At 41.4% G+C, this 12,316-nt stretch overlaps 1 pseudogene; it reads left to right on the forward strand.

Annotated features, from left to right (window-relative positions):
* Nucleotides 1-8,501: 8,501 nt before the first annotated feature.
* Nucleotides 8,502-10,817, forward strand: LOC148018818 (calreticulin-3 pseudogene; annotated as a pseudogene).
* Nucleotides 10,818-12,316: the final 1,499 nt, after the last annotated feature.

Consider the following 12,316-nt stretch of genomic DNA (forward strand, 5'->3'; position numbering starts at 1 on the left):
CTCTTTGAGCCACTGGAGTCTCCATCAAGAACTGCATCAATGCCATCTGACACTTTATTCTTTCCTTTGTCTTTACCTGTAGTGCTACTAGATGCACCTGAAGATGTACAGGTACTCCTTAGTCTCCTAGACCAAGGACTACTAGATGATGTCTCTGGTCCACTAAGAGTCCGTGACTCTTGCTTTTCAGCTTGCACATGAGTGTCATGATCATCATCATCATCCAATGCATCACCACTAGATGCATACCAACTGCTCATTTCATCAAAGATGACATCCCTGCTCACTTTGAACTTACATGTGATAGAGTTGTAACAGCGATACCCTTTCTGCTCTAAAGTGTATCCAATAAAAACACATTTTTCTGCCTTTGGATCAAGCTTCTTCCGTAGCTCATCTGGCACATGAACATACGCAATGCATCCAAACACTTTCAAGTGTGAGACATCAGGCTTCTTACCTGTAAAATATTCTTTAGGGGTCATACCATGAACTGCAGCTGTGGGAGTTCTGTTCATAATATAAACAGCAGTATGAACAGTCTCAGACCAAAAATGCTTAGGCATATTCTTTTCAACCATCAAGGCATGTGCAACTTCTGCAATATGCCTATTTTTCCTTTCTGCAACACCATTTTGCTGTGGGGTATATCTGCATGTGAATTGTCTCTTTATCCCATGAGACCTCAGAAAATCACTGAACTCATTCAAGAGGTACTCTCCCCCTCCAACTGACCTCAAACACTTTACTTTCAAGCATGTTTCTCTTTCAACTGCAGCCTTGAAAGTTCTAAAGTGCTCAAATTCTTCACTCTTTTCCTTCATAAAATATACCCACAGCTTTTTAGAATAATCATCAATGAATGTGATAAAGTATAAACTATCTTCAAGAGATACATTTTCTGTAGGTCCCCAAATGTCTGTATGCACAACATCAAGGATATTTCTGCTTACATCTCTGTCATGTGAAAAGGTTGTCTTGCCTGCTTACCAAACTGACATGCTTCGCATACCTGATAAAATTCTGCAACTCTAAATGTAGGCAACCCTTTGGACTGCACTAATTTCAACCTTTGTACATTTGCATGTCCAATGGGTTTGTGCCAAATTTCAATATCTGCAACAACACCTTTTCCTTTAGCATACATAGCAGCATTCATAGTAGGAATTCAGCATCCAGAGTAAACATACGTCCAACTCTACTTCCCTTTTCTACCAACCTGCACTTGTCATTGAAGTCTTCTATAAAGCAGCCCTTTGCATTAAATCTGACTTGACGCTCTTGCTCTACCATTTGATCGACTGACACCAAGTTCTTTGTAATAGATGGCACATGTAATACATCTGAAAGAATCTTTGTCTTACCATCATGCAAGGACAAGGAAACTTTTCCAATGTGTGAAATTGGGTGGCATGAATCATCACCCATCTACACATAACCTGCATTTTGTAAATTCTGCATCTCTCCAAATCATTCTACATGGCTGGTCATATGATTGGATGTACCTGAATCAACATACCAAGCATCATCATGTGTTCCCTTTCCTGTAACAGCATTCAGCATATGCTGCATAACAAACAGATGTTCATTTTTGTCTTCATTCTGTCGTGAAGACGATGCATAGTTTCCTTGCTACAACTTACCACTACGAATATCATCTTTCTTAGCATAACATTGGGTTGCAATATGACCTATTTTGCCACAGTAGTGACATACAATACAGAGTTGTTAGAACCTCTGTTCTGCCATCCACCTCTTCCTCTAAAGCTCCCCCTGCCTCTAAAGTTACCACGACCTCCTGCAACCTGTATATCTCCAAATTGTTGATTCAATCTGTTTTGCTGGTTGTCACTACCAGGTCCTGTACCCCGGCCTCTTGAAGAGAACCTGCCACATCCCCTTCCTGAATTGGAGTAGAAAGCTTGAACCTGTTCACCACTTCTTTCAGATGTCTCACTCTGCATGTTGATCTCTTTAGTGATCATAAGAGAGACCAACTCACCGAAATCTGAAAATGGCTTTCTGACATATATGAAAGTTACAAAAGACTTCCAAGCCTTCTCGTTGTTAAGTCCACCCAAGGTAGACGACACCAAATCATCATCATCGGGCATTGTATCAATCACTGCCAATGCATCTGCAATGATCCTTACCTTCAGTGCATACTCATTGATAGACATCTTCCCTTTCTTCAATGTATTCAACTCTTGCTTGAGTTGAATCTTTCGTGCCTTTGTATTTACGGAAAACATACTTTCAAGTATGGTTCAATCTGCATATGAATTCTCCGTATTTCTAATTTGTCCCAGCATATTATTGTTAATTACTGCAGACAACCAATACATGACCTTCTTGTCTTTTGCATTCCATTCCTTCCGTGCCTTTGTCTCTTCTGCAGTTGGAGGATCACTCACCTCCGGCTCCTTTTCTTCACCTGAAACAAACTCGTAGAGGCCTTTTCCAATAAGGAAGTTTGTGACGCGAAACTTCCATGAAGGGTAGTTGTTCTTGTCGAGCTTCTCAATAATGGGGCTTCCACTGTTCTCTGCCATTATCACAAAACTAATACCAAACAGTAAGCAAATCTTCTGCAACCCTCGACTTGTAGTGCACAACAATACACCAAACAGCCTTTTTCACTATCTGCTCAACAATACATGTAATTTACAACCTGTTTGCAGATAAACCTTATGTTTGCTTCCTGCAAACATCTCAAGAATTACAGATTCGCAATCTGTAACCTGCACACCCACTTTCGATCAAAACAGTCGAAATCACAGTGTACCCTGAAACTACTGTCCGTAACCTTGCGGCTCTAAAATGGGGTCTGAAACGGCCTCAGATGGCCAAAATAACTACGGGCAAGCCCTAAAGGGCTTATCTGCAAAATACACAATGCTCTTCGCGCACACCGAATCTCACTGCAATCTGAGATTTTTCTCTGCCATGCTTCCAGTGCCTCCATAGGCACTATCCAAGAGAAAGAGTGGAAGGATGGGAGAGCTTGCTAAACCTTGCTTCTTCTCCTTCACTTCAGCCTTCGAAATTAGCCTCTCTCAGTGGCACGGCTTTGATACCATGTCAAGAATCGTGTGGTGGGGGGACTTGCTCAAGATGCTGCGCCGAACACACACAAAATGCACAAGGAGAAGCTCACTCAAGAGACAAGAAGAGAGATGGAGGCCAAAAACGTTTTCTTGCTAGTTTCTTCTTCTTCTTACACACTCTTTTCAATGTACACAAAGTATAGATAAGATACACCATAAAGGAAAGTGGCCTATTAAGTCAAACAATGCATAACCGACTACACTAGTCGATTGGCGCTATAACTATGCCAGCTGTAAATAGGTGTAACAACCTGAATATAATAAGTAATGAGTCAGTGGCCATGTGAGAGTCATAATAACCACCGACGTGCTAAGTGTAGATGTATGAATCCATCTAACTAGGCGGTCCATCATCAATGTCCGCATGTGTTGAGCTTGTCATCTCAACATGCACAATATCAAGTATATTTCTATCATATCTCTATTGTGCAAAAAAGGTTATATTACCTACTTATCAAATCAACAAGCTTCACAAAATTTATGAAATCTTGCAACTCTTAAAGCAAGCAACCCTATAACCAATCCTTTGAAATGTATTAATTTTAGCCATTACACATTTGCATATCTAACACATTTGTGCCATATTTCAATATTTGCAACTATTCTTTTACCTTTAGCATTCATAACAGGAATTCCAATATCTAAGGAGAATATGTACCCAACTCTACTTCCTTTTGTGACCAACCTACACTTATCATTTAAATCTTCCACAAAGTAGTCTTTTGTATAAAACTGAACCTGCAAGTCTTCCTCTACCATCTAGCCAATAGATACTAAATTCTTTGTGATGGATGTCACATGTAATACATCTAATAGATTCTTTGTTTGGCGATCATGAAAGGACAAGGAAAGCTTTTCAATGTGTGAATTTGGGTGGCATGAGTCATCACTTAACTGCATATAACCTAGATTTTGTAAACCCTGCATCTCTCCAAACTATTCACTATAACTAGTCATATGATTGGATGATTACTATATGTCCCCTTTCCTATAACAACATTCATCATATGCTATATAGTAAAAAGACACTCATTTTTGTCTTCATTATGTGCATAGTTTCCTTGTTGCAATTTAACACTATGGATATTATCTTTCTTAGTATAACAATGTGCTACAATATGACCTATTTTGCCATAATAATGACAAATATTACCAGAGTTACCAAAACCTCTGTTCTACCATCCACCTCTTACTCTAGAGCTCTCTCTACCTCTAAAGTTTCCACATCTCTTGAAACTTACATTTTACTAAACTATTGATTTAACATGTTTTGCTAGTTATCACTAGCACATCCTATACCAAGGTCATTTGAAGAAGATCTCCGACATCCCCTTTCTGAACTTGAGTAAAATGCTTGGACTTATTCACCACTTCTTTCGAGATGTTTCACCTTGCATATTGATCTCTTTAGTAATCATGAGAGAGATCAACTCATCAAAAATTGGAAAGAGCTTCTATATATATACAAAAGTGAAAAATTATTTTCAAGACTTCTCATTATTGAGGCCACCCAAAGTCGATGAAGCCTAATCATCATTATCAGGCATTATATCAATAGATGCTAAAACATTTGTAATGCTTCTCACTTTTAAAATATACTCATTTATAACCATATTTCCTTTCTTTAAAGTATTCAGTTGAATCTTCCATGCCTTTGTACTTATTTGTGATATTTCTACATTATTTTCAATCTTCCCGACTTCTCACAAATTATACTTGAAGAAATCTAAATCATTAAATAGAGGAAGTCTCAAGCAAAATAGTCTGAGGTCCGTAACCCAAAATTTTCCTAAATTGATAGCGATTGTAGCCATCTATCTCACGGAAGTTACCATGTGAACATGAGTCATGGGCCATAAGTCAAAATTGATCAAACACATTTAAGACTTAGTAAAGCAAAAAAGTCTCAAATCTTTAAGCTTTAAAGCTTAAAATCTTATGATAATAAGAAGAAAAAGAAGAAACAACGACGAGTAAGCCGCTCCCCCTTTTTTAAACAATGATGAGTAAGCCGCTCCCCCTTTTTTATTAAAATAAACCATCTAGAAGCTTTCAAGATGCAATCTGATGTTGACGATTTGATCTTTGAGGTCCAGAGAGGCTACGAGAGATGCCATGACTGATTCACCTAGCTCTTGGATGATTGCTTCAATCCAAGCCTCTTGCTGAACTGAGAAGAGGGGGAGATTGCTGGAGATTGTTTGTGTAATACAAAAGAAAAATTCATGCTTTTTCTTCAGCAATCTAGATCTCCAAATTTAAGCCGTTGGAGGGCAGCTTGAGCAAGAGAGGAGAGGCCCTTCTCAAGAGTATAGATCAAGAGGGAGAGAGGCAAGAGAAGCATGAGAATGAGGATTTTCATCACGAAGACAAAGAGGACACTCCGTGAGCTCTTGAATTCGAATTCTCCATCCCTTCTACCCTACTTCCCTAAGGAATCAAGACTCTTATCGATTTTTCTAAAATCCTAGTGATCACCAATCCCTATCAATCAAATTCCCATCAATCCAATTGTGATGACCCCAAGCTCTCTTGCCAAAAATCCCCTCTACGATCTCACAATTAAAGACCATGGCCCCGAAGAAGAAAGTTATGAAGGTCACGCAGGCAGGAGCTGCCAATAACACTGCACACACAATTACTACAAATAGAATGATGAGTAATAGGATTACAAACAAAGTTGTGAATACCATCAACCAAGCACTCATCAACATGGATCCCCAAGAATTATATTTTTATTGTTAAGGTAGCTAGTAGGCCATCATTCCATGAACTAGCAACAAAAGTTGCATTCATAAAATACAATTTTTGTAATGGAGGGAAATACTTAGGTCAAGTTGACCTAAGTATAAAAGGTGTAAGGGACACTGCATAGGGAACCATTTGATGAATACACATTTGTCCTTTCACCTTCTTCACCTTCTTCCCTGTCCTTCCATGGCTGCCAGCCACTTCTCTCTCCTCTTCTTGCCTTTCTCTCTCTACTTCTAGTCTTTCTCTCTCCTCATCACCCTCTTTCTCTCTCCTCTCTGCAGTCTCTCCCTTCTCTCCTTCTCTCTCTAGGTCCCCTTCATTATAGTTGGTATCAGAGCTCCGATCTTTGATCCTCCTCTCTCTCTCCTCCCTCTAGTTTTAGTTTCTTTTTAGTTCAGGAACCCTAGTTACTTAGGTGCACAGGTATATCAGGACGGGTACAACATTGAAAGGCCACAGAAATCAAGGGGTACCAGAGATGGCAGCCTTCTTGGAGTTTGCACAGAAGCTTTAGATGTATTTAGAAGAAAACCACCAAACTGACCATTTCTCCGCTACCACTGCATGCTGTGGATAATGGAGGTCCACAGAGCCAGGATTGCCTGTAAACAAGCTGGCCATCTCTGCACGGTTTGCTCCTTTGCCTCCCAGCAATGACTTCATAGACTTGTCTTCTTGACCCCTGGCCATCATCATGCCCTGACCCTCTCAATTTCCAAGTAGATGACCTCCTCGACTTCTCCCACACCGATGAAGAAGACATTGGCGAGCAAGAAGCTTCCGCCTTGACCCAAGAAGAGCAAGAACAAGAGACTGCACCTAGCTGCCGGACAGAGGGCACAAAAAAGACAGAGAAAAATAGGCCAGAGGCTTTGCTTTTGCCGCAGGTGGTGGCCTGCCAACCTACCTCCAGTGGCCTTTGCTAAGGTTGAAGGTTTGGGTTTTTCTCAGAACCCAAAGTCGGAAAATCCATGAATAGAAGATGGGCGTCCACCAGATTTAGCAGATGCAGGTCGAGGGGGACTCTTAACCAAGCCTCCTGCACCATTCCACCAGTCATTGCACCTCAATGATTTGCTGCACTTCCTACCCCCCAGCTGTTCTCTATTTGTCAGTACACCGTGTCTTCATTTCCCCTCTTCAACGATTTGCAAGGGCTACAAGAACGACAATTCCAAGGCCTCCATCGGCGCTGACCAGAAGCAGAACTCCAGCAACACCAAGCTCGCTGATTACAACAAGAAGATCAAGACAGCGACAAGCATTGGCGTGGACAAGGCCAAAGTAGTGGCCTCTGCAGGGGCCAAGAAGGTCAAATCTGGCACGCGAGTCATCGTGCATTGATGAGCAAGTGTAATCAGTCACAGGGCAGACATGAGGAACGTCTGCCAAAGCTGATGGAAGAGGCAAAAGACCCAAAAGCAGCAGGATTAGACAAGCTTGCAGACTTCGACCCATGACCTCTGTGTCTCTGACCTGAGAAGAGTGTTGCAGAGAGCAGGCCTTCATTTTATCATGCGATCTCAATCGTGAGCTCATAAAAGGGGCAGAATCTTGGTGAACTCTGGGAATCTCGATAACTCCTGCACGTGAGGAGGCGGGTCTCAGGATTGTGCATTACATCAGAGCTCCTATTAGAGAAGATCATCAAGATCGACATCATAATCGCTCCCAGAGTGCTAAGCAGAGATATGCAGAATAAAACTGACTGATCATGCTGACGTCTGCCCCGACAGCCAGGGCTTCCATGAATTCCTTAGTACTGGATCGGGCTATAGTACCAAGATTGTTGCAGATCTGCTTTGTCATACCAATACCGCTATCGATGATGGTCAATGTGTTGGTCGCCTTGTCTGGAACAATGTGAATGAAAAGCTCTGAGAGTCGAGCTTGCTTTTGTCAGTCAAGCCCTCTTATTACCAACAGAAACTATCCTTTGCAAACAGTCTCGAAACTCTGAAAGGATAGCCTTTTCTTGCCTTGCATTGTCACAGATGATGACTTGTGTGTGGAAATACTACCAATATTAGACCCAGATGGAGATGCCGGTGCAGTGAACACACTGTCTTGCTCATCACACATCAAAGCCAATGTTCCAGAAGACATGGCTCTTTGTTTGGTTACATCTGTACCAACTTTAGAGTCTGTCGCATCAATGCTCGCATTTGAAGCTTGCCCACAAAAGCTCTGCTAGCTTCAGCAGAGACTATAACCAAGAGTTTACGAAGCTCGTGAATTGCCTCTGGCTGCACCACTCCTGTTAGCAGTAAGCTGTATGAAAGTTTAGAAGCTGGCATAGCAGGTAAGGGTGCGCGAAATGCTAGTAATGACGTGCTAGGGGCATGCATTGGCCCACTACCAACCTTAGCACCATCAGGCTGCAACATTTGAGGTGCTCTTTGCAATGGAATTTGCTTCTTCAACCCATGTCCAACAAATACAGGATCATTTGATCTTTCCATTTGTCAATGGCTAAGTTCAACAAATACAAGATCATTTGATCTTTCCATTTGTCAATGGCTAAGTTCAACATCAGGCTTGGTTGGACATTTCATTTGGCTACTTACCACACCCCAAAAATGCTAGAGCAGTTGATGCAGGCAAAGCAGCTGCTAGATCATATACCATTGGATATCGCACATGGATATTGCCTGGCTGCTACTGCTGATTGGTGAAGTGCCATGTAACTTCCCCAAAGAGGAATGGTTGCTTGCAGCCCATTACCCAGTTAGAAACTGTGAGAGCAGTAGTAGTTGAGATCAAAAGCAATAACCTTTGCAACGTCTGTAAGTAACTGGAAATATCTGAAGTTTGATGGTGGGCATTGATAGTAGAGGAAGAGGACTGATTATTGTCGACTCTTGCTCACACACTTTTACACCTTCATTATTCGGCCAGATGCATCATATTCCATTCTTGTTGACAACAGAGAACGGGAATCTGGAAGCTTCTACACTGATTGGGATATTTTGCCACCTCGGAAAATTAAGGGTGTGAATGCCAAGAAGCCTGTTGATTGGGATGATAGGGAGTACATATTTGACCTTGATGCTGGTAAACCAGAGGGATATGACTTGATTCCCCCAGAGATCCCTGATCCAAATGCTAAAAAGCCTACTGACTGGGACGATGCAATAAATGGTGAATGGAGCCCTCCTCAAGTCCCTAACCCAGATTACAAAGGTCCATGGAAAGGCAAGAAAGTAAAGAATCCAAGTTACAAAGGGAACTGGAAAATTCCATGGATAGATAACCCAGAGTTTGAAGATGACCCAGATCTGTATGTTTTCAAACCTTTGAAATATTTTGGGATGGAGCTTTGGCAGGTTAAAGCTGGTTCATTCTTTGACAATATTTTGGTCTGCGATGATCCTGCTTACGCCAAGCAAGTTGTTGAAGAATGGATGACCTAGAACAAGGAGGCTGAAAATGAATCTTTTGATGAGGCTGAAAAGAGAAGACTCAAAGAAGAGGAAGAGGACTGATTATTGTCCACTCTTGATTCAGTGGTAGAGCTTCCAGGGTCTTAATCCTCTGTTTGAGTGAGGGTCTTGATGCTCAGTTTAAGACTGATTTGGCACAATGTTAAGCTTGTGATGCGTTGGTTGTGTATGACCAAACCTGGTTTATCTGAGCCTAAGTAGTCAAATCTGCAAAGCTCTAAGGTTTCTTGACAATCTCTTTACATCACTCAGGGAGATTGACAGATCTGAAGTAGATTGCAGGTTGGTTGTTGGAATTGAAGGCTCTGTGTGAATAGCATTCAGTTCATATATGTAGACACATCAGTTACAGCATTTAGAGGCATTCTCTGAAGGCTCTGTGTGAATATTCAGGGAGATTGACAGATCTAAAGTAGATTGCAGGTTGGTTGCTGGACACATTAGTTACAGCAACAGCCTGTGGAATAAGAATAGTAGAGTCAAATAGTGAATACTGATACTTGATCCATAAACACTCTATTCTGACAATAACAGTGTGTCGTATGCACTTGCAAAATACTCAGTGATTGCATCTCAATTGTCATCATTGAACGAAGATGCTCTGAATGCAAACAGTAGTGGTGAATATGTTTGTGAGCCCTGAATAATGAGCAATGGTTGCTTAAGTGGTCTGAAATCTGTAGCAGCAGTGAGCAACAGTTCTGAGGCTTGAAGCAATAGTGGGCAACAGTTTCTTACGTGGTTTGAAGTTTAAAGCAACAGTGAGCAACATTAGTAGGCATCATGTATGCATATACTCAACCATATTGTCCCTATGGACAACAACATGGTTCCTATCAACAACATGCATATGGAGATTCTTATGCCACTCAACCATATGGGCAGCTGCCTCATGGAGACCCTACTGCAATGCAAGAGTGGCAAGCAAGTGATTATGACCGACATCATGCTGATACCTATGCTCATGGACTTGCCAATCATCATACTCATGGTCAGCCTAGGATGGAAGAACACCATTGTAGTCATGTTGAACAATCTTCATGCAATCTTGGGCAGCATGTTTATGGGCAACAATATGACCAAGTTTTGGTAGTAGTCAACAACAAATAGATGTATTTGGATAGCAGCATGAACATTTTTGTGACATGCATTCTCATAGAGATTATGGACAGCATGACCAATGCTGTGGGATCAATGATCAAAGGCAGCATGCTTATGACGATTATGCGTGTGATGCGTAGCAGGGCTATTATCACCACATGCAGTATGGAAAACATGAGTATCATTATGAGCAGCAACCACATTCCTACGACCATCCATATGGACAGCATGAGCATTATGGTCATGAGCATGAACATCCATCTATTGTATATGAGCATCATGCTTATGTACGTGAGGAGCAAACATCAGTGGAAACAAATCCATATGCTCAACCACATTGTCCCTCTGATGCGCAGTAGGGCTATTATCACCATATGCAGTATGGACAGCATGAATATCATTATGAGTAGCAGCCACATTGGTATGACCATCCATATGGACAGCATGAGCATTATGGTCATGAGCATGGACAGCCATCTGTTGTATATGAGCAGCAAGATATCTATGAGCAACATGTCAAAACTATTACTGAGCAGACCAATGCTGATGAGCAGGTGTGTAAATTGCTATCTAAGGCTACACGCATTAGACACCTTACTAGTGATATGATACGGGAATTGCATGCTGCAGGCTTATGCTATCGATGTGCGAAGCCAATATCTTGTAATCATCAAGCCACATGCAGGGCAAAGACTGCTAAAATACTCTTGGTATTAGAGTATTATGATGCAAAGGATGGAGAAGATCTTGTTGAAGACCATTTTGGTATGGGTCCACAACAAGAACTTCAGTTCAAGAAAGAAGATCATGGGCAGCATGTGGATTTGGATGATCATGATCCCATGTGGGAGCCCCTTCAGTCCACAGACCTGCAGTTTAAATGCTTGGACATCACTAAAAATGTAGGGTCCATGAATATGCAGTACTTAGGGGCTGATGCAGTCCATGCAATGGTGACTTCACCCTCATATGCTTCAGTCATACAGAGCATGGTGATGCCTGAGAGGCTTATGGAAGAGCTAGAAAATACCACCATGATGATCATGCTTCCAGCTATACTGGACTTTGACCTTATGGAAGCTGATCCAATGCATGGCAACGATACCACTTTCCCTTTTGATCCGGGTGGCTACAGGCTGACCTTGACCCTCTGCATAGACTAGTACTACTCTTGAATATTAGACAATCTTTGACTGGGTCTATGCTAAAACCCACCCCCCCCCCCCACTATCTTTTGCTACTTGTAATGTTGTACAGAGTAGTACTCTGCAGCCCACTACTTGGCTATACCAATAAGTCCGATCTTTGTTTTTTAGGACAAAAACTTCATTTTGAGTGGGGATGGATTGTAATGGAGAGAAATACTTAGGTCAAGTTGACCTAAGTATAAAAGGTGTAAGGGACACTGCATAGGGAACCATTTGATGAATACACATTTGTCCTTTCACCTTCTTCCCTGTCCTTCCATGGCTGCCAGCTGCCTTTCTCTCTCTACTTCTAGTCTTTCTCTCTCCTCGTCACCCTCTTTCTCTCTCTTTCTTTCTCTTTCTCTCTCTTTCTCTCTCCTCTCGGCAGTCTCTCCCTTTTCTCCTTCTCTCTCTAGGTCCCCTTCATTACAATTTTTTTCATCTTTTTAAAGAATTCTTTACCACAAATTCCAAGGGGTAACTTGGGTTTGTACAAGATGTACCAAAGAGAGTAGAAGGAAGGTATTGTGTCCGTAAGAGACTTAATATTTTTTTATTTTTGTTGATCTAATGAAACATCTGATGAATAAACACGGATGTTAATTCTTGGTATATAAAAGATCTTGTGATGGATATGTCGAAAGAATACTTTTTGGGAATTGAACTTGGAAAGAATAATACCTTTGGGTTGACATCATTCTAGTTAGAATAGAAAACATTGTAA

Source organism: Lygodium microphyllum, chromosome 20, assembly GCF_053477565.2.
Source record: "Lygodium microphyllum isolate KBCC chromosome 20, Lygodium_microphyllum_v1.1.10, whole genome shotgun sequence".
NCBI classification, from domain to species: domain Eukaryota; kingdom Viridiplantae; phylum Streptophyta; class Polypodiopsida; order Schizaeales; family Lygodiaceae; genus Lygodium; species Lygodium microphyllum.